General features: G+C 39.2%; 1 protein-coding gene across 1 annotated transcript in view; it reads right to left on the bottom strand.

Annotated features, from left to right (window-relative positions):
- RAPGEF5 (Rap guanine nucleotide exchange factor 5) overlaps positions 1-22,441 on the bottom strand; it is a 160,428-nt gene that overhangs the window by 131,541 nt on the left and 6,446 nt on the right. The window lies entirely within an intron of this gene.

The following is a 22,441-nucleotide window of genomic DNA, read 5'->3' as shown; positions in this document are numbered from 1 at the left end:
GACAACACATAATTATTTGGGTCAGGAAAGACCAGAAATGACAGTGAAGAATCTCAAGATAAACCTGGAAAATGCTGGGTGAAAAGACAGTATCATGATGAGCTCAACATCGAAATCAGCACGTACTAGAGGGAGAAAATGTAATTACACATCCTCTTAAGGAAAACTTTATCAATTCAGTAAAGACACCTCAGGGTCACAGAACACTTCTCAAGGAAGACCACTCTTCTAAATTAAATTCTTAACTGTAGTTTAAAGAAATTAGGATAAATGATGAATAAAATGGTGATCAGCAGGGAGATAACTAGTGTAGATCAGCGTTATCTCTGACGTGCCACATGTTGCACTGGTAACAGCATCTCAAAAAATGAACACTCCAATATTAGAAGGGATTCAGACAATATTAGCAGTAGGAATAATAAAGGATTTGGATAAATTTTAATGTGAGAAGAGACAGAAAAGACTGTGTCTACCTTACAAAGGAGAGATTACAAGAGACATAATGCAATTATACAAAATATCAAAATTACACAGAGAAAAGACAAAGACAGGGTTTCTGTGCTCTGCTTTACATTACATGAGAATAAAAAAATCACTCAATGAAATTAGAGAGGATTCATATTTGAGGAGACAGAAAGTGATAAATAAGTCTTCAGAGGAGGAAAATGCAAATGCCAAAACCTTACCACTGATCAATAAAGATTAGGATTTAAAGTTATAAAATTAACAGTGAACCAGAACTCTGGAAGGCAGAGAGAGGACAAACATCTTCAGGTCACCCAACCTTTACTCACAACGATACTCACTGTCACTGTTAAAAGACAAGGTATTGTCTATGCTGATGCTTACTTGCAACTTCTATGTTACTATGAGCCACATATGACATAAATAAACATTGCCTAAAATAAACCTGGAAGCTGAACAGAAGATGTTATGCAGGTGCACTGGCATCACAATCGGAAGATCATGCAGTGCTCCCTCACATTATTCCAACTCGTAAGCAGTATAATTAATTCCTCACTTTGAGAAGGATCCAATTCTCACTTGGTATATTGCAATCATAAAAAAGCCCTCATCCTTCACACCTTGTAAGAATTACAGAATCCATATTTCAGTAGCACCATCTGCTTTTTTCCCCCTGTATTTTTGTTACTATATTTTTAGAAAGGGAAGGGACAAGGAACACAGAAGCATCTAACGCTGTTTACCCTTCCATGCTCATCCCAAATGCGTAGTGTAGTTCCACGCAGAACAGTAGCTCCATACGGAAATATTACAACAAACAAGCTTAATTCCCCTCTCCCATAACCAACAAAGACCCTGTAAGTGTGCAACATTGCCTCAGATCCCACTTACTTTTCCTAGCCGGCATGTCATTAACACCTTGGTTCTGCAGCAGCCCGACATACCACCACTTCACTTGGTTTCTGTCCAAGTCTTTCATTCAACAAGCCTCACTCCCTGCAGCAGCACAGTCAAAGCCGATACATCGATTTCCCCCCTTCCTGCTCCTTTCCCAGACTGGCACTAACAGAGGACAGCTGAGCCTCAGCTGGGGAAAATACTGCTACTGCAGTGTGAAGTTACATGACAGTATCAGATGAAACTCAGCAAAAAGGACAAATTTGGTTGCCTTCTACAACAGGGTTATAATAGTGATGGATAAGGGAAGAGTGACTGATGCTACCTACCTGGACTTGTGCAAAACATTTCAGACGAGGTAATGACTACAATGTACCACACCTGAAATGTTTCTATACCAACGCACACAGTATGAGGAACAAACAAGAGGAACTCAAAGCTTGGGCCCACTCCCAGAGATTTGACATCATTGGCATACGTGAAACCTATTGGGATGAGTCCTGTGACTGGAGCGCCCTGCTGGATGGCTACAGGGTCTTCTGGAGGGACAGGCAGGGAAGAAGAGACAGAGAGGCGGCACTGTATATAATAGAAGGGTTGGAATGTATGGAGCTCACAGTTGGCAATGATGCAGTTGAGAGTCTCTGAGTAAGAATGAAGGGGCAAACAAATAATGCAGATGTCATCATGGGAGTCTGCTACAGACCTCACAGCCAAGACAATGACACTGACAAATTATTCTCTGAGGAACTAAGGGACACCTCCAATTCAACTGCCCTTGTCCTTATGGGGAACTCCAACTTGCCAGAAATTAACTGGGAGCATCACACAGCAGATACAACCCAGGCCAGAAGATTCCTAAAAAACTTGGATGACAACTTTATGGAAAAGGTCGTAAGGGAGTCGACTCAGAAAAATGCTCTCCTTGATCTGCTGCATGTCAACAGAATGGATCTCCTGAGTGAAGCAGAGATTGATGGCCATTTTGGCCACAGTGACCACGAAGCCATTGAGTTTAAAATCTCTGCTGACAGGAGGAAAAGTGCCAGCAAAACCTCAACTCTGCACATGAGGAGAGCAGACTTCAGGCTGCTCAGGGAATTACTAAGTAAGGTCCCTTGGGAAAATGTTTTTGCAGGTGCCAGTGCCCATCAGTGCTGGTCACTTTTCAAACGTCAACTCCTAAGAGCAGGCAATTCCCAAATGTCAGAAATCAAGCGGGCAAGGCAGAAGGCTGGCTTGGCTGAACAGGAATCTTCCCTAGTAAATAAGGCAAAAGCGAAGGTGTATGCCCAGTGGAAGCAAGGTCAAGTACATTTAGCCTGTCATGCAGGAACTCAAACACCCAAAGTTTCTACAAACATAAGAAAATAGAAGCTAATTACAAGAAAATAAAACAAAAGTGGAAGTGGCTTTCTGGAATAGAAAAAATTATCTTTCCTGTTGATACTAGTGCAGCCTGTGTAATGTTGAAACACTCACTGCAGTTAGGCTGAAATTGATAGCGAATTTACGAGTTTACATCCTAGCTACCATGATAGAGACCTGTTTCTTTTCCTTTTTTTTTTTTTTTTTAACATGCCTCAATAAATATTTAGTTCACCTCTGTTCATTAGACTTTACTTTGGCTGCTGATGACAAACCGGACAGTCCCCTCTAAGAGAGAGGAAGAGGTAGTGGATTAGGGGTCCAGGCTTTTTTGAAAACCCCAGCCTTTGGGTGGCTGTGTGGGAGAAGCACCATTCCTCCCTGAACGTATCTAGCAAATATAGGCTGCTCCTCCCAAATTATTTTGACACACACGGTGATTCAAAATACATTTGCAAATAACTAAAAACGAGCCAAACTGTGCTTTTAAAGCAAATTAATTAGTCATCAAGCAAACATCTCTCATAAAAACTACCTTGGAACAGTTATTACTGCCCATGCCAAGTGTTGCTTTCTAGCTGCAGCCACCCTGGCATCCCCCTGTGCCTCTTCACGAACTTGAGGAGAAGCTTTGCCAAACTGTGTCAGGGAGAGGATGGGGATGTGGCAGCACGTGTGGTCCTGGGACAAGATCATATGTGGAGGAGATCCAGAGCACCTGGTGTCCTCCAGAAGGGCTGTCCCATCATACATGAGTAGCTGTGCATAAGTGGCTTCAGCTTCCCTGCTAGGGATGCAGGAAGAAAGAAGCAGAGAGCTGATGCTTTGGACTGGACAATCAGAAGCCTGAACTATGAACGTGGCACAGGGATGGCATTGTTCTAGGTTGGGAACACGACTTATATGTGGCAGGAGAGGACAGTTGGGACAGGATGCCCAGGAGAAGGTTTTGGGATAGGACTGCTAGGATCCAAATCTGAACACACCACAGAATTTAGCCTGAAATTGGGAAAAATTATAGAGGTGTTTACTGTGGTAAGCACATGGAGTAAGAAATGGTGTGAAAAGAATGGGAGGATTAAAATAAAATGACCAGCAAGAAATTAAAACAACCAGAAGGAAATACTTCTTTACACTCCATATGACAATGGAATTATCAGCCAAAGAATCAAATATTCTAGCTAGATTGCTAAAAGCACAGTATCAATGACTGATACTACTATGCAAGGTCTATATATGAGTTTAAATTAGTATTGCTTCAACTGGATAGTTATTTTTAAACAAGAAATTCTGACATTACTTAAAGCTAAACATGCAAAGGTATTGATGATAATATTCTGATTTGTGAGCATAAAATGATTTTTGAAAGGTTTGGAAAGCAATGCCCCCAAGACATACTACACAACAAGTAAAGTGTACATACTAATTAAGCACATTTTGGTTTCCACTGGAAAGAACAAGTCCTATCTTACTGTAAGATGCTGACTTAGTTCTTTACTCAGGAGAGTACTGAACCGGCTCCACTATAGCAACTCCCTGTGTATTTACTACAGCCTGCTTAATGTTCTATTCAAGGGCTAATGGTACTACAGAGTATGTTTTCAGTCATACCTTATAGAGATACATTTAAATTTTCTACTCATTTTTAAGCAGGGATTTTGCTTTGGCCTCATCTCAAATCGAGAGAATGATTTGCCTACAAGTTGCTTGTGCTTTGCCTCTTGCCCAAGCTGTTCCAACAACTGCTGATATTTCTGCCACTGCCAGCACTGCAGTCACAGTAGCATCAGCAATGCTCCATACATCTGCTAGCAATTTAATCGCCATGATGCTCAGAAAGAAAGAAAGCAAGAGTGCTTGGAGTTCCAGTTCAAGTGCTTTCCTCAGCTGGGATTTAGTATGGTGGTAGCAGCCAGCAACCTGTCTACACTAGAAGTCATGCTGTAACACCTCAAAAGAGGCTGCAGAAATTGCATGAAAATAATAATTTCAAATATGGAACGGAAATGTTTTGCCTTTCTTCTCAGAGCTTCTGATATTCATGTGCAGTTAGCAAGAAAAAAAAACTTTGACAGAAATCTTCTAGAGTGGGATTTACATTAAAACTAAAAGAAATAAGAAAAGGCAGAATTATGGATCTTCTTCCCTAACAAAGTGTTCAAACTTCCACTCCATGTTTTTCAAATATCTAGGTTTTTAACTGGTTGTGTTTCTAAAATACGAGCACAATAGTCTGTGCTTAGGAGTTTGCAGTGTGCAATCAAACTTTACCTGTTTTCAGTTACAACGTACTCATCGATATTTGCCTGTTTGATCAGGACTTAATTTACGAACATGCCCATGATCAACTCCACAGTGTTAAGCAGTTCTAGGAACATTTTTGTTATATACAAATATAAGAAAATAATCATCCATAGTTTCGGGGAACTATCACTGCGTCCCTAAAGAATTCAGTGTAACACTTGTGCATTCCAAATTGGATTACTCAATATACCTAAAATTAAGCAAATGCTTCTGTGCTTTTATTTCCTAAATATAAATAGCTTAAATAAAAAAATCTCATTTTGAAATGCACATGGTGTAGCACAGACTACCTGGTAATGAGATCATTTCTATTCCCTGGCAGGGGGATTTTTGCAACTACTCAACACCTGAATCCTAAATTGGCTAATGTGACCACAAAGGAAATCATATATTCAGACACATATCCAGCAAGCATTTAGCATCCAAGCCTAAAATACACTTTCACAAGTATTCATGTTGGAAACTTCTCACATTCCAACCACAAGAGCGTATGGAAAAAGATCACAAACAAAGCTGAATCCAAATTCACCTTCAAAAACAATCATCTGTTTATGCTTTTCTATCTTTACTGATCATTTGGTTTTAACAATACAGTGGCTCAGGAAAAATTTAAAAAGCCACCAGAGGTTTTTGTTTAATTTCCCTCACTTCTCTCCCACTCCACACACAAATCAAAAAGTAATTATTTTTGTCCTAACCAGATTTCTTTCTCTTATTATGAACCATGACAATGATAATGCCATAACAGCAACAGAAACCACTGCAACTGTTACAACTGATAGAATTCTGTGGGTTTTTTTCATCAAAGAGATTTGCTGGAGTTGCTCAAAGCAAGCAGCTATAATAATTAGGGAGTTTCCACTTCATCCCTGATCTGAACATGAATCCTGAAACAAAGCTGGGCTGTACCTGCCTGGCACACCCTCCACAACCTGCAACACAAGAAGGCAGCAATTTCTGCAGGAGTAAACGCTCTTTATTCCCAGTGCTTACTCATGCCAGGCAAGGAGTGGGGGAAGGGAAAAAAATTACTGAACAATATGACTTATCACTTTGCCACCCTCTAATTTTTTGTATTTGACATCACTTGCTACTGTCTAAATTATAGGTGTTCTAAGCAGAAATAAGACATGGGTGTTGCGTTTAGTAGATGAAACGCTACCATTGTTTGAGGGTGGCTGGATATAGGGAGTGTTGTCATGAATCCCCAATCCGTTTCCACGTGGCAACAGATTTTTTTTCTTGTTGCTAAGGCACAGCAAGCAGAGTTGGTTGGGAAACTAGATGAATTTCAGCAGATATAATTCATATGAAACCATAGAATACGCCTGACTTTTTGCCAAACAATATTCATAACAAACAACCTTCCCCCACTGCTCCTTAGGAAACCCACCGTCAGAATTCACGGGTAATGAAGAACAACCAATGGAAAAGTCCTCTCCATTAATATCTATTTAAGATTAAATATAAAACCCTTTATAAAGGATCTTCTTTATAAAGGAAAGACCTTCTCCTGATCATCTTAAACTTCATATACTTATGTGTAGCATAAAAAGGTCAAAAAGCTGTAAAAAGAGAAATCTGTATTCAGCAGAGCTTGCAATGTAGGGTTCCCAGATGAGTTTGCAAAGCTCTCTGGAGAAACCCAAATGGGTCATTAATAAAAGAAAACCAAGAAGTATATTCTCATCTGTTTTCTGTATAAAAAGAACTTACAAAATAACTTATTTCACAAAGGGGAAATCAACAACTCATGGTTCATTCTCACTTCCCTCCCCCAAAAAAGGCATGTGAGAAGAAAATGGATGCTTTTTATACGGACAAGCAGTGCTCTTTATGTTTAAAGACTTATTTCTGAGACAGCAACGGTCAGGAAAGCTATGCATTTAGAAGCATTTCTCTATTTTCCAGTACCTAGCAAACTAAATATGGCTGAATGGGTTTATGCTACAAATAAAACTCTTTTTTAGTTAATCTGGCACAAACCAGCCACTTTCAAAGTCTCAACAGCCTAGCATAATTTAGTGTCCAAGAGCAAAATTTATTTGCAGTGCCCAAAAAAAGTTAATAGAAAAGAATATCACAGAAGACAATATGGTAGGGCTGGCTGGTGTCTCTCCTCCATCTCCCTCCATCCTACCATGGAGAAAAGCCCAGGATAAATCTAGCTTCAGGAAGGCACCAACACAGCCCCAAACCTCCTCTGTGTGTATCTGGTGTCTCAAATAAAGCTACAGCATCCTGACACCTACTCAAATTGAGAGAAAGGGAAGAGTGGTAAACTGGCAGAGGGGGATGCTTTGGTTAGAAACTTTGCATTACTAAAAGAAGAAGACGGCCACCCTCCTGCTAATGATGAGTTCCCACGATCAGATTAAAGTACCATAAAATCAGGCTGCTGACAAGCAGGTCATATCCTCCCTACACCTCCTGATTCAACTTCCCATTCCCACCGCTCTTCTCCTTTGTGCTTCCACATATGTCCATGTCCTGAACCAAGCTGAAAGACTCATTTAATAACGATTAATTTTAACCCAGATTATTTCCCTCCTCCAGGTCAGCGGGGAGCCACGCAAACACAATCCGGCAAGGCGAGCAGCAGGGGCACAGGCAAAAGCAGTGGGACGTGGAGGGAGGCAGGAAGGAACAGCTGTGCTCAGAGGAAGCACTTGTTTGTGCTGAATTAAAACTATCTAAGGAATGATGGCATAAAACATGCCTAATAAATCCTTTTTATGTTGACAGAGCAGTGTCTCTGCTCTGTCAACATAAAAGTAAGTTAACTGTGCTCACAAAAAATGACAATACAAAATTCAGTGGTGTCAGTAATGGGGAACTTCAACTCCATGTTCACATTAAGTGCAACAGGATTCCCATCTCATTTAACTCCATAGATCAAATGTAGACTACACGGGCTACAGACATAATTTACAATATAGAAAAAGAGTTTAAATAAGTTTTCTCTTCTCTGTCTTATAAAAAGATAATGGACATTTTTAACTTATATGCTAATACAATGTTTGCAATGAGAGTTCATTAAATATGGAAAAAAGGAAGAATCCAAATTTTACTGCTTTTTATCATGCTTTATATAACATTAAAATATGCAGAGTACACTTAATTGTCTGTTCATGTTCCTTCATTAACCAAACTTTATTGCAGCATTTGTGCTCTAGTTTGCCATTTCAGCCATACCTTTCCTAATGCCACCTTAAAAGCTTCCCAGTGCATTTTACTGTTCCTGGTTGCCAGCAACATTTCATAGGAAAGTAGTATTCTCTCTTTTTTTCAGTACAAAATAGGCACTGTACAGACTGTCACCATAAACATTTAGCAATACTGCTGTACTTATTTCTCTTTAAAACTCAGCACCTAATAAATACAGTAGATGGTCTTTGCAATCTATCATTTTGTCCCTGGCCATCAGCATGTGGTTTGGTTTTGATCTGAAGGGCAGTACATAAGAGCAGATGGGTTTCTAAGTCATTATTAAAATTTTATGTAACAATATTTCTAATAATGCAAGTTCGAATTTAAAAGTACATTATTTGGAGCTTTCAAAGGAATGCATACTGAACATTTCACACTAGAATTAAAAAGATGTTCCCAGTGACAGGTTACCATTTCTTTTCAGCTAAATCTAAATGAAGACATCAACAAAACAGTTAAAAGAGAGATCAGGAGTAGGAAAACACAGATTGTCTGCATACTTAAAAGCTTTTCAAAGTACCTCTGTTGTCATATTTCTTGTGTTGCCAGCAAAATACCTTCTCATTTCCAAATTAAAAAAAAAAGAAGCAGCATAGCACATCAACTTGGCAAAGGCATTCTGAAAGCCAGGCAGCCTGACTCAAAAGCATGCATTAGTAAAAAGAAATTTCATTAGGAAATTGTGTGTCACACACAAGAATAAATGCTCAGGCCATAAAATCTTCTTCCTGGACTTTTCACAACTTCACCAGATAAGATTCTGCACAATTGCTCTGGCTTTGAAGTTTGCCCTGCACAGACCAGGAGATCGATCAAACAATATCCTAAAGGTCCCTCAGAAGCCAAAGCATTCTGTAATTCCCTCTGGCTCCATCACTCCTAGACAAAATTTAATTCTGCTTCTCCAATCAGTGGCATTGGGCATGAAAGACAAAGTCTGTGAAGCTTCAGGGCAACCAGAAGCACTTTACTAGATGCATCTTGTGTTTTAAAAAAGGCTTTTAAAATCACACATTTCATGTTAGCTTTCCACCAAAACTTTTCCCCATCACATTACCCAGTGTGCCAGGTGTAGATTGCTGATGACTTGATGTACCTGAGCTGTCAACATTACTGCAGATAATGGTGCCAGACCTTGGCCTTCAGCAATCCACATTTGTCAGAGATTAAATATATTAAAAATTTTAAAGCAGACAATCAATTAAGTGATTCATCTCACCTGTCACTACGAACCACCCATCACTACGAACCACCCATCAACTTACACAGATGTAAGTTCAAATGTTCCCTCTCTGGTGTCAGGCAAAAACCAGCATTGGTATTGGTAAGGTACTCAGTTTTCCCCAGTACAGGCTCAAGGGCCTTCTTGTGAACTGCCCCCATAAGTCAGCTGTAAGGATGCTCATCTCTGCCACAAGAATCCTAACAAGCAGCAGAAGGGAAAAAAATATCCAGTACTGCTGCAGATATTTCAGTGAACACAGATGCAGGAAAATCCCCTCAAATATTAGCAAATATTCAGCAAATCTGCTGTGAACAATGCTGACAAATAGCTAAAAATGTCAATATGGAGTGCATATATTATTGAATAAGAAAATGCATGAAAATCTTAATTAATTCAGAAGCAATTTGAAGTTAAAGAACCAGTTGTATAGTTTTCAATAAATACAGTATATTTAATGTTCAAGTACAAAAAAGACAAAGTTAAAATTCAGTGCTTTGATTATGATTTATGAAAATATGTCACAGTAAATAGCATCAATTTAGTTTAGTATTTGAAAAATGCCTATATTTCTGACAACCTTTTTTTAATAGGCAGCATACAAACAGTCCATGGATTGCTTTACAAGGTATGTTTTTAATATGCCTGTTATTTAATGCCCCTGCTCCCAGTGAGTGCCACATTCACAACTGCCTGCAGAAAAGGTAGGTCACCCAGTAATTTACCAAATCTTATTCCTAGTATTAAAGCACGGTTATTCCCTTCTGGCACAAGACACTGAAATTCTTTCCTCTTTGTTTCTGAGAAACTGATTTTCTGATTTTGCAGAGACCAAGTGACCTACAGGGAAAAGCACCAAACTGTTCAGTGTACCTCAGTTTTATTCCTGAACATGGCGTGGTCCAACCTTCAGCAAGTCGTTTCTCTTCCCATGCAACGGGAATGATCATGACCACTCTTTTAAAGCACTTTGAGACCAACTGGTAAAGATCTGCTCTCAGCTAGGGGCTAGAAGCACACAAGCTCTCTGCCATATACCCAGAGTAGCCTGAAGGCATACCTACAGGACGTTTAAAATGGAATAAATCTTGAGATTTATTAAAACTGCAGACTTCTGCTTTTCTTGCTTTCGAGGTTTTCAGAGAGCAGGAGTGGCCTCCAGGGTGGGTGAACAGGCTCTGGTTAAAGGAGTTTGCATTACAGCCTTAACAGTTTGAGAATCTGCAGTGCTGTAGTTTGTACTGGCAGCACTCTGTTATGTGACCTCTTGGGAACAATATTAATTTCACTGACAGTAGCTCTTGGCACAAGCCAGTGCCAATCTACTATGGACTGGAGAGTGGGAGTTCTTAACCACTTCCAGAAGAACAGTTGTAATTTACTTTTCTGTAAAAAAACTATTAGAGCTTAACTATCCTAGTTTCATGAAGCAATCAAGGCCTCGCTATACAGAGCTAAAAAGCACTCAATATGCAAAGAAAGAAGAAGTTTTCACTTGGATTACATAAGCAATTGAAGATCCAGGAACTCCTCACCTGCTCTCAGCAGAACCTCAGCACTACTTGGAGCTCAGTTACCAGCACCTTCAAACTGTCTGAAGGCTGGGATGGAACTAACTCTGATAACATCTTTTTTGTGCTTGCAAGCCCTTAGTCTGGTCATTGAAGCAGGAACAAATGAAAATTCAAGTGCACTCCACATCCAAAGGGAGGTTTGTTATCTCTGAGAAGGGGAGAGACCTGAAAAACAAGGCAGTTCAAAAGTCTGTGCTGGTGTACTGGAAACCACTGCACACCTATAATTCAATCCTGACTGCTTAGCACACAGAGTAACATGGGAATTAGTGTGCAATAATCATTAGATATGGAATAGGATTAGAAATTGAAGAAGAGTCTAGCATATATGAACAACCACTTAAAGCAGCTTAGGCAAATTTAGCTTTCACTAGACTGAGAACTTACAGAATCAGAAGATACATGTGTAAGACAGAGAAGAGTGTCTTGTAAATTTTTTTTGACACAGTAAAATTGCTCGAGTGCCAGGTAGCTAACATATACAAATTTTACTTAGTATGGTAAAATCAAAACCAAATAATATAAATTACATTCTTTATCTCTTGAGATTTTCCAGCAGGTACCAGGGAATTTTCTCATTTTTATCTCCAGTTTTGAAGGGAGAAGCCTTGGTCCAACAAGAGATTTTTGAAAATTTCATTAATAGAACCTGCCATTATTAGGGTTCTCCACAATCATCATTTATTTTCAAGACAGCATGGGCCTTCAGAGGTGATCCCTGCACCTCTCCTCAGGTTTAGAATATGTTCAGATGTTCAATAAAATGAAGTTTAAGCAAAAAGCCACAAAATTTGACAAGATACTACTCCAAGACTAACACCCTCTGAGATGATAACCCCACTCAAATTCATAGAAAAAGGATGTATTAAACTGTGTTGCACTAAACCTTTCATGGAGAAAGTACATATGAAGAAACTATTTTAGGCAGCCTAACTAACTAAACAAATAAACAAACAAATAAATCTTACTTCAATTTGTTCCACACCAGTCTCTTATCCCCCACAATGTCATTAATTTCCCTCCAGCAAAAGTAGACCTGGCATTTAAAGCATAAAGTTCCTATCCCTTTATTTCATTTCTTACACGTGTTATGAAGACTTTTAACAACTTAAAAGGCACATTTTTGCCTTTACAAGAAAGATACCACTCCATTAACAGAAAAAAAAAACCCCAACCTCATAATTTGAGTCAAAGGATTAGAAACTTTTTCTGCTTTTTACATCTGATTACATTATCTGAATTAATTAACCTTTAATTGCATTTCTTTTTGCAACTATTATCTAGTTTTTCATCCCAACAGAAGTCCAACCATATGATGTCTATATCCTAGTCAATCTTATTCCCATATTCAAAGTCATATGTAAAAGAAAAAAAAAAAAAGCTAGAGTCTAAATTTGCATGAAAAACATTTGTGCAGTGGAAAAAAGAAGTCCATAGCAGTGCAGGGATCTGAGGTGAATTGTATGTTATGAAGTTGAACATATATGTCTGTGTAAGATGTGTCTCTTGACAAAGACATTGAATTCTCTAAGATTTCAACAAGATCTCTGTATATCAGGTACTGTAAAGAAAATTACTCCTCCAGAGGAACTGTTTAGGGGTTACATCTCTCTCCATGGAACAGGCCAGACATCCACCAGACATAGTCCAGAAAAATACGTATCAGAAGGTCATGCTAAAGCTTAACTGTAGTTCTTGAAGTCTGGGGAAATTCTGTTAAGCAGCCTTCCTACACAACTGATTATAAACTTTCATTTTGAAACAGAAGTCTTTTGGCTTGAAAGTTGTGGATGACCTTTTTAAGGCTGTTTCAAAACATACATGAGGCAGTATCCACAGCCTGTACCTGCAGAATCTGAGATAACAACCCAGGAGTGTACCTCATCCCTCACTGAAGACAGCACCAGTGGCACTATAACTATTTTTAAAGAAATACTCACTAGAACATGTAAGAGAGAAGCAGAAATGCACAATGTGAACGTAAGTGTGCTTATCAGCTGTGTGAACTGGGGCATACAAAAGAAAAGTAGAATAGCCTCTGCATTACTCACAGCCAAAGTACAGCTGAATGTATCCTGAACAAAGCAATCAAAGAGCCAGCAGAACAGTCTGCTGATGTCGTAGTATAATCAGAGGAAAGGACTCACACATCACTGCCTTTCTACCGGGTCACATTTCCACCACCTGAGGACAGCCAGGCCTGGCAGCCAGTGCTATGAAACAGTACATTTGAGGAGCTTCCGATTACCAGATGAAGGAGCAGCTCACGCATTCTGTGTGCCACTTGAAGCTGCATCTTCCCTGACCTACCACACACCATGTTCTTCTTCACCATACTGAGTCTTCTCAATACTCTTGAGAAGATATTGAGATAGCCCCAAGATCCTTGAAGGAGTGCTTTGTGCCATGGGAATAAAAGGACAGCGGTAAAGACTGACAGCATTTTTTCAGGTCTAGGGGCAAAGAGAATTAACTTTCTTATTCTTTAATATTCTCCATCATAGCCAATGGTTGCAGCATCAATCCCTTCAGTACACTGTTATCCTCCTTCCACTTGCCCACTGTATCCTGGTTACCAGCCTACTCAGATTTAAAAGTCATTAATAAATATCATTTTAAGTCAGCAAATGTTTTTTGACCTATGCAAAGTAGGAGGTGGAAGACATGGGGAACTGCTGTGTTGAAAAGCCGGTTCAAGCAACGTGCCCATGGAAAACACTGATTTGTTAGAGAATTTAGACTGAATCAGGGAAATAAAATTATCCAAAAGATTAATTTATGACATTATTCCTCACTACAGTGACTGATATGTCAAAGACTAGCAGAGGTGGTCTACCTGTGTTTCCACGAACACTAACAAAAAGCAAGATGTCAGTGACATCTTAGTCTGCTTGGACACTCAGTTTGCTCTCATCAATTCACTAAAGAAGCCTGGGGCAGCCTGGATGCCCTACCAAAGTAGGTAGTATCTGTTCAGACTCTTCCAACCCCTTCACCATGACAATCTCAAAAGGCTGTCCACCTTGATAGCTCTGCAGCAAGGACACCCGAGCCATGGGTTAAACTCTGGTACCAGAGCAAACTGATGGCAAACCATCACTTCCAGTAAGAGACCTTCATTCTGAGATACACTATCTTCAAGAACCAGTTGATACTCACCCCAATCACCGTGCTCACTGCTCCATCCTTTCCCACACCAGCTTTTTAGAGGTGTCCTCAAACCAGTCCTTGTCTCAGTGGAACCACTACCAAAAGCCACAAGGGCTTTGCCAGCTTCATCCAAACCAGCCTAAGCCTACAGGGTATCTATCTATTTGGTCACTTCTCAACCACCAAAAATAACTGTAGCAAAATTAAATGGAGTTTACAAACCTTTTTTGGTATGGAGATACACAGAAACTTCTTCAAAAAGCAAAGCTTCCAAAAAATATTAAAACAAGAGGGTTTTTACCTCTATCTAATCTGTTTGCTGCTTTTTCTCTGTGCAATGCCACAATGTTTATTGTGGACACTGGACACAGCAGTAGAAGTTAGGTGAAGAGGGCCTCTAGGATACTATTCCTGGTCAGTAAACCCTTGCCTTGCAATTCACCTCCCTGCTCCCTCCATCAGGATAAGATCAAAAGATCAGATGGGTTCATGAACAACAAAGGAATAGGAATGGGAACACTCTGGGGTTTGGAAGATTAGATGGGAAGTTTGTTTGCATGTTTTTAGCATGCCTCATGCTTGCTGATGTTTTTAATCCCTCTATCCGTGCCAAGAGATAACAATGACTAACTCAGGAGGGAAAAAGTCATGGTATAAAGAAACAAGCATACACACACTGAAACTGGAGTTGGCTCTGGCCAAAAATAAGATGACTCACAGACCCTCAGCATTTAGCTTTGTTTCTGAAAGTCAGATAACACCAAGAACTGCTAAAGCAAGGGATGAAAATTCAGTCTGTTTTCTTGCTTAACTCAATTAAAAAATTTAAAATCAGGTTTCCAGTTTTGGAAGCTTCACAAAATTTACCATTATCTCTTCAGTGACAGGGGACTGTTTTTAACTCAGGTTTATAAAAAGAGATTATTGTCTCTGGATAAATTCTTTGGAACTATTTTTATTTACAGAATGGACAAATGTAATGTTTCCTTATCCACTCCCACCATCCTACCATAGATTTTCCTGTAACTTCTTTTACTACTAATAAACAATTGAAGTAGGTACTTTTCTACAATAAATAAATGATTATCAAAGCATAAATGGATTCTCAAAGAGCATAAGCTTACACTGTTTTTAATAAGACCACAGCTTTGATTCAATAGCAGGGTTGCTCTATTAGCTACACTTTCTGCTTAAATGCAAAAGACCACTCACTATTGGGACATTTTCTGTCTCTGTTTTCAGTGAAGAACTTTACAAGAATAGAGAACAGCTGCCTGCAATGCGACATTCTTCAAAAATCTTTGATGGTTTACCTGTTAGATAGTTTTGCTCCTAATAGCAGTTTGGCCATAAAGCTGCCTAAGCAGAAAAATAAAGAATAAAACATGCACTTTCCCTCTCTTCTCTTTCTTCTTTGATGTACTGGACAGGTAGCTACTTCTTAATAACTCTGCTCCACCAGTAGAGTTTTTAAAGAAAATAGTGATAGTAGCAGAGTCAAGAGATAATCTCTGAGCAGAGCTCTGAAAGAGTATTTGAAAAAGTTACTGGTTACTAGTCTGTGGAGAGCCTTCCAAACACTTATCCACCCACCAAACAGGAGCCTCACTGGTGGGTGAAGCTCCTACATCCCTTAGAAGAACAGGAAAGCCTTTGACACGGTGTGTTGTAACAAGGTCAAGACTGATGTGGTATTAGCTGGTTTTCTTGTATGTTCAGGGACCACTTACACAGTAATACTCTACAGTTGTACCTCCAGCTTCAACAAGGATAAGTATGCATTCACCCTAACACATAACATTCCTCAAAGGAAGCTGAAGCAGTCTTTCATGTGCAGACAAAACATTTTAGTTGATCAAGGAACAGCGAAGTAATCAAGGACAAAAGCAGGACTAAAAAGGCTGTTTTCAGGGAAAAGGAAAATGCAAAGATCCTACAACATTGTATTCTAGGCTGAATGCTGTTTAATGAAACATATTTGTGATGTCAGCACCAAGATAAGCAAATTTTGCTTATATGATTTTGGTAAGTCACAATCAGAAGTCAATAAACAACTTCAGATGGACCTAGTCAAGGTAGGTGAGTAAAGAACTTCATGTTAAATTTTGTTTATGCACATCAAATGCAAAGTAATGCCCACGCAAGGAAAAAAATGCTGACAATTTATATGGCTTTAAATTAACTATATCAACTTAAAGAAAGCAACCTGAATGGCTGTGAAGACATTTCAGTGCAGAAGTAATCAGAGCCACCAGGAGCTCTAAAAAAGATAGCAGATTGATAGGATGAAAAGCCTACATGAGGGATAGAGGGAGGAAATTGCATGATTTATATAAAACAGCGGTGCAGTGTAATCTAGAATATTACATTCAGCACAAGCCATCACAAGTTCAAAGGGACACTGCAGAACCAGACAGAGTTCAAAGCCAGGTGACAAAAATTATTACAGAATGGAAAGAGTCATCTAGAGAGACTGGGCTTGCTTGCTTTAAAAACAGCTGTAAAAAAAAATAAAAAGCTAACAGTACACAAAGTTCCCTGACTCATAGGAACAGTAGAAGGGTCATTTAAATTAAAGGTAGGATATTCAAAACTGATAAAAAATAAGCCTCTCACTAACAACAGAATAAATCAAAACTTCATTTTCCTTCTCCTGTAAAGTCATTCTCACCAAACCCCAGAGACAAGCTACGTAAATTTCTGTTCCAAGGTGAATCTGAAGGCAAAATACTATCCAGATTCATTAAAAGACTGGATTTGTACAGGCGTAACATGAAAAGCTTTAAGTAGAACGGTTACTGTTAACCAAGTCCAAGTATATACAAGCCCCCAGAGTATAAAGTACCTGAATATTTGAAACTAGAAAAAAAAACCAGTGTGGGAGGCAGGCTATACAACATTTCCCCACACATTCCTTTGAAAGCACAAAAAACTTTATATTTGTGGCTAAAACTATTACCTGTTAGAATAACCTAAAACTTATGGATATAGGACTAGATTAACCATCATCTTGACCCACTACAACATGTTTTTATTTACACCACCTTCCTCTTAAATAATTGCTTTGGGTTTTGTTTTTTTTTAATAAAACCTCTACCAGTACAATGTAAATATTTATTGCCACGTTGAATTGCAAATGATGAACTTAAAAATGAAACTCTTTAAGCAGGCCTTCAGATAATTTCTCAGTTTATGCATACACTGTATGAACTGAGGACAGACATCTCAATGGAAAAAAACAAGACACATCACTCCTGCTATTCAGCTTGGAGACTCACCAATATTAATGCGTGTCCTGGCAACCTAAGAGACCTATTGATTTGCAGCCATTCATTCAAGTGCAGAGAAAGCCATAATTAGATAAATAGCTTTGGTAAAACTAATCTGAAACTCATTTGTTTTGGGACTGTCTGTTTAATGAGATAAAACAAGAAATTAAATATCTGCTGAATGTTCCTCTTTATATCCTTCAACATAATAGTAAAAATATAAATAAAGAGGTATTAATTTAACTACTATTATTATTTTTTGCATTTTATGTATTTTGCTGCAGCAATTGCTGTCAAAGACAATTACAAAGACACTATTTATGAATTACTCTGCTCTAACAGGCTGAGCAGTTTTATCAATCTCTTATATACATGTGGATACTGAAGAATAAAGAGTTCTTTTAACCATCTGCAAACACTCTTCAAGCTGACAGAGTATAACCTTAAGATGGTATGCACAATATAAGTTTTTAAAGTACCAAAATTCCAACTTTGAACATGATTATGCTGTTCTTTGTGAATAGAAATTAAATTCTAAGTTTTCAAAAGTGTTTGTAACTGTAAAATCCAAAAGGATTAATAAATTTTGTCTCTTAACTAATTTTTTTCCAACAAAATGCGAGGAAGAGTACTTTAAAGTATTCCCATGCGCAAATCAGTGCTAGCCCTGACAGATGTTACAGTTTATCCTGCTCAAGCCAAAACATACTTAAGCTTGGGATAGGTTGTGTCCTCCCCTTTCTTCTTTGGCAGCTAACTACTAGATTCCTTTAGGGCTTGCATCTCCCATGAGTCTGGCTTTCCTTAACAAACACCACACAACTTCGTTGGTCCTGAAACATCGATTCAGGAGCAGAATCTCAGCCCATACCCCCAGATTTGCTTTCACGGTCAAGAGGCTTCAGGCACTGCAGAAATAACAAACCACAACAAAGCACTGGACTGTATGTGAGCTGGGACTCAGAGCAGATCTAAAGGATACTTTCAGCTCATTCCTTCAGCCATCCAATAAACAACAGCTTTGCAACTTTCAGAGCTAACCAGGCATGTGTATTGTTTTTCTCCCCTTCTTTCCATATTTTAAAAATCAATTGACATATCACTGAAGTGCATTCACCTATGGGATGGAATGGAGCAGTGTACAGTAGCAGTCTATGACAGCAAATGATTACCACATCCATCTGTATTTACAAAGTGTTTTAGGACCACTGGGTCTAGCTCTCTTGGCCAGAACTTGGCCAGGAAACCACAACTAAAAGCTTATCATCTTAAAAAAAAAATAAACAAACCCCAAACACATGTTGTTCTTTCCTCTCCCTCCGCAAAGCCACATCATAAATTCTTGATGCTCACAAGTGGTCTGGACCTCAATTTTCTGTTGGTTTTTGGTTTTTGTTTGTTTGTTTGTTTGTTTTGTGGAGTTGTTTGTTGGTTAGGGTTTTTTGGGGGGGGGGTGTTTGGGGGGTTTTTTTAGGTTTGTTTTTTCTGTTTGTTTTGATTTTAGTGGGGTTTTTTAGTTTTGTGGGAGTTTTTTAGGTTTTTTTCCAACCCAAAATGCAGTATTTCCTGCTCTTCAATGCTGACCTACAAACTGCATACTGTCTACTTCACCACGAAGGGCATAGTTTGACAAGCATTTCTCCTGCCAGTGGAATTATTTCAAGCAGCCACTGCTCTTTTCTTGGTGCTGCTTGTTTCACAGTCAGAGTTCTGATGCTGACACATGAATGACCTGCAGAGAGGCTCAGAAGGGGCAGCTGCAGGAAAAGCAGATCACAGTAAAACACACACATATAAAACCCACTCTATGGTTAAACAACAAGATCAAAGTTCAACAAGAGGAAGTGCCAGATTCTGCACCTGGGATGCACCAAGCCCGGATGTACACACAGACTGGTGAATGAGATGCCAGAAAGGAGTGCCTTGGCAGCCAGGAGGACCAACCATGTCCAGGGGGGCATCAGGCAAAGCATCGCCAGCCGGTCGAGGGAGGGGATTGTCCCACTCCGCTCTGCACTGGGGCAGCCTCATCTTGAACACTGTGTGTGGTTTTGGTCACTGCAATATAAGAAGGATATTCAGCTCTTAGAGAGTGTCCAAAGGAGGGCAACAAAGATGGTAAAGGGCCTTGAGGGGAAGTCATATCAGGAGTGGCTGAGGGCACTTGGTCTGTTCAGCTTGGACAAGAAGAGACTGAGGGGAGACCTCATTGCAGTTACAACTTCCTCGTGAGTGGAACAGGAGAGACAGACATTGATCTCTTCTCTGTGATGACCAGTGACAGGACCTGAGGGAATGGCCTAAGTTGTGTCAGGGGAGGTTGAGATTGGATATTAGAAAAAGGTTCTTCACCCAGAGGGTTGCTGGGCACTGGAATAGGCTCCCCAGGGAAGTGGTCACAGCACCAGCCTGACAGAGTTCAAGGAGCATTTGGATGATACTCTGAGGCACATGGTGTGACTCTTAGGGATGGTCCTGTGCAGGGATAAGGGTTAGACTCAATGATCCTTGTGAGTCCCTTCCAAGTGGGCATATTCTAGGATTCTGCGATTCATGTAGCACACGTACATCTCAGTCACATAAAGACTTAGGTATGAGGTTCAGGAAGGAAGGAAAGAAAGGCCACCTCCTCACCAACAAGGGGGAAAAAAAAGAAAGATGCATTCCTCACAATCAATCTTTAAAAAAAGGAAAACTAGAAATCATCTGGCATTTTAAGATTTAATGGGTTAATTCAGTTCCAAAACTGAAGGCAAAAGATCCTTACTGATACTATGAATACAGCTCCACTGGTATTTATAAATTGAAGAGTTTTCTTCTCCTCCAATCAGCAGAATATTTTCTTTTTGCACCATAAAAAATATATTGACTTTTAATCAGTTAGCCTCTCTCTAATATTCTCTCCAGGAAAATATCTTGTGAAAAAGGAAATGATCAGAGAAAATGGTATACCATAGGATTAAAATTATTAAATAAATAATTGACCCTAGCTTAATACAAGAGCATTTTGCAAGGTCAGACTAGCCAAGCCATAAGTTAACTGAGATAAAAGACACAGTGACAATTATGAATAGCTACTGCCTTTTATACTTAGAATTTCAAAATATTCAAATCCTGTTTCCACGGCTTTTAACTTTAGAGCCCCAATTACTTCTTTTTTATCCTTAAACTCATGTCAAAAGCACAGATATAACGAAAATTGTTTAAATCAAAAGGATAAAGTCATGGATTAAGTTTATACAGCAGACACTAAAAAGCAAACTAAAATATTCCACTGAAATGGATCCATTCATATGAACCCTACAGGACCTGCATAGCCTGATTTGGGGAAAAAGATGTTTAAGAGTTTGTGGACGGGGGCAGAGCAATGTACGTGTGGCCCAGTTAAGACAGCCCTAAAAGACTACAGAAGAACAGGGCACTGTCACTCTGTCCAGAGTTACAAGGTGTCCCATTTTATTTTCAGCCCTACAGCACCATACTGAGCCCCAACCAACATTAAGGCTCTTTTTTTGGGCATTAATATGAACCCCTAACAGAAAATGACTGACATCCCAAGGAGATGACTGTATGACCAGACCTACAGCATCTGGGTGCCCGGTGATCAGGCACAGAAACGCGGCGAAACCCATCTGAAGTCTCAAGCACTTAAGCAGAGCCAGACCAAAAGTCTGCATACTGAACATCATCACTTCATACACTGGCTGCTATACCCAGCACCCAGCAGGGACAAGGTCAGAAACCACGGGTGGACAGGAACACTTCATCTGGAACTGAATAAGCAAGTTATATAATAAAAATATAAAGTTACATAGTATAAGTATAAAGTTATATTGTACAAGTATGAAGTTACATACCATAAGTATAAAGAACAAGGATCTTCCTTTCCTATATGTAAAATGTTACTTTAATTGTTACATAAGTAACATAAATCTGTTTTATTACAATGGTTTCTGTGAGTTAGGTTGAAAAGATGGCATATTCTGCTTTCCTTTTTTTTTTCTTTTCCCCTTTTGAAAAGCTATCACTGTCTATTTTCAGCATTTTCATCAGCATAAAAATGCACAGCTTGTTTTGCAATTTCCTCACAGTGCGAACGGAATTCAAACCACTGGGGACATACAAATAACAACAGCAGAATACAAATCTTAATGGAGTTTGTCATAATTGTACAGTACAGTGTTGTTCATTCATCCTGGCAGCTGGGAAATCTAGAGTGAATTAACCAATAACACAGGTTTGAAACCAAGCAAATTAAAGTATACAATTTCCAAAGTAAATTTTGTTTATTTCCCTGTAAGTATGTAACTAAGGGGACAATCAGCTCACTTTTAAATCAAAACTTTCAACAAGATGTAACACTAGCAGAAGTTTTGCAAACGCGCAAATACATTCCTTTTAATTCCAATGGAGTTGATATTATTTCCTACATAGATTTCTCTGATAGGTTTCCAAGCCACACAGAGCAGCACCATATCTGAGGATCAGCAGACTATATCCCTTAGAAACAGGAGCAAAACCAAAAGTGAAAATAGTGAGATCCTTGTCCAACCAGAATTACAAAAAACATACAGGGCTGATCAATACTTTCTTTTGGAGTCCTTAACTGAAGGCATTACTACCAATACAAGACAAGAAGCACATAGGCAAAATGAGCTCAAGGTATTTTCAGCCTGAGCTCAATTTGCAGTCAAGTCTGTGGTTTATGGTAGGCAACTGTGGGTCAAAGAGGGACAGGATATGCTCTGGATCAAAACAGAGAAAAGAAACAGAACCTCTCCCATAGTTTAAAGCAAGCTGCTGCATTTTTTATGTTTCAAGGGATCAGTGTTCAGCTTCCATGAACACTTGCCACATAATGGTATCTATTGCCCATACATTGGCAGTGGTACCAGCTAGTGCTGCATCTGGGCCTTCCCAAGGCTGCTAGAAAGCAGCTGAGATGGCAGTCCAGGCATTGCCAGCCTCACTCCCATTGCCAG

Source organism: Pseudopipra pipra, chromosome 1, assembly GCF_036250125.1.
Source record: "Pseudopipra pipra isolate bDixPip1 chromosome 1, bDixPip1.hap1, whole genome shotgun sequence".
Taxonomy (NCBI): Eukaryota; Metazoa; Chordata; class Aves; order Passeriformes; family Pipridae; genus Pseudopipra; species Pseudopipra pipra.
Note: the sequence above shows the minus strand (reverse complement) of the source record. Positions and strands in the feature narration are given on the sequence as shown.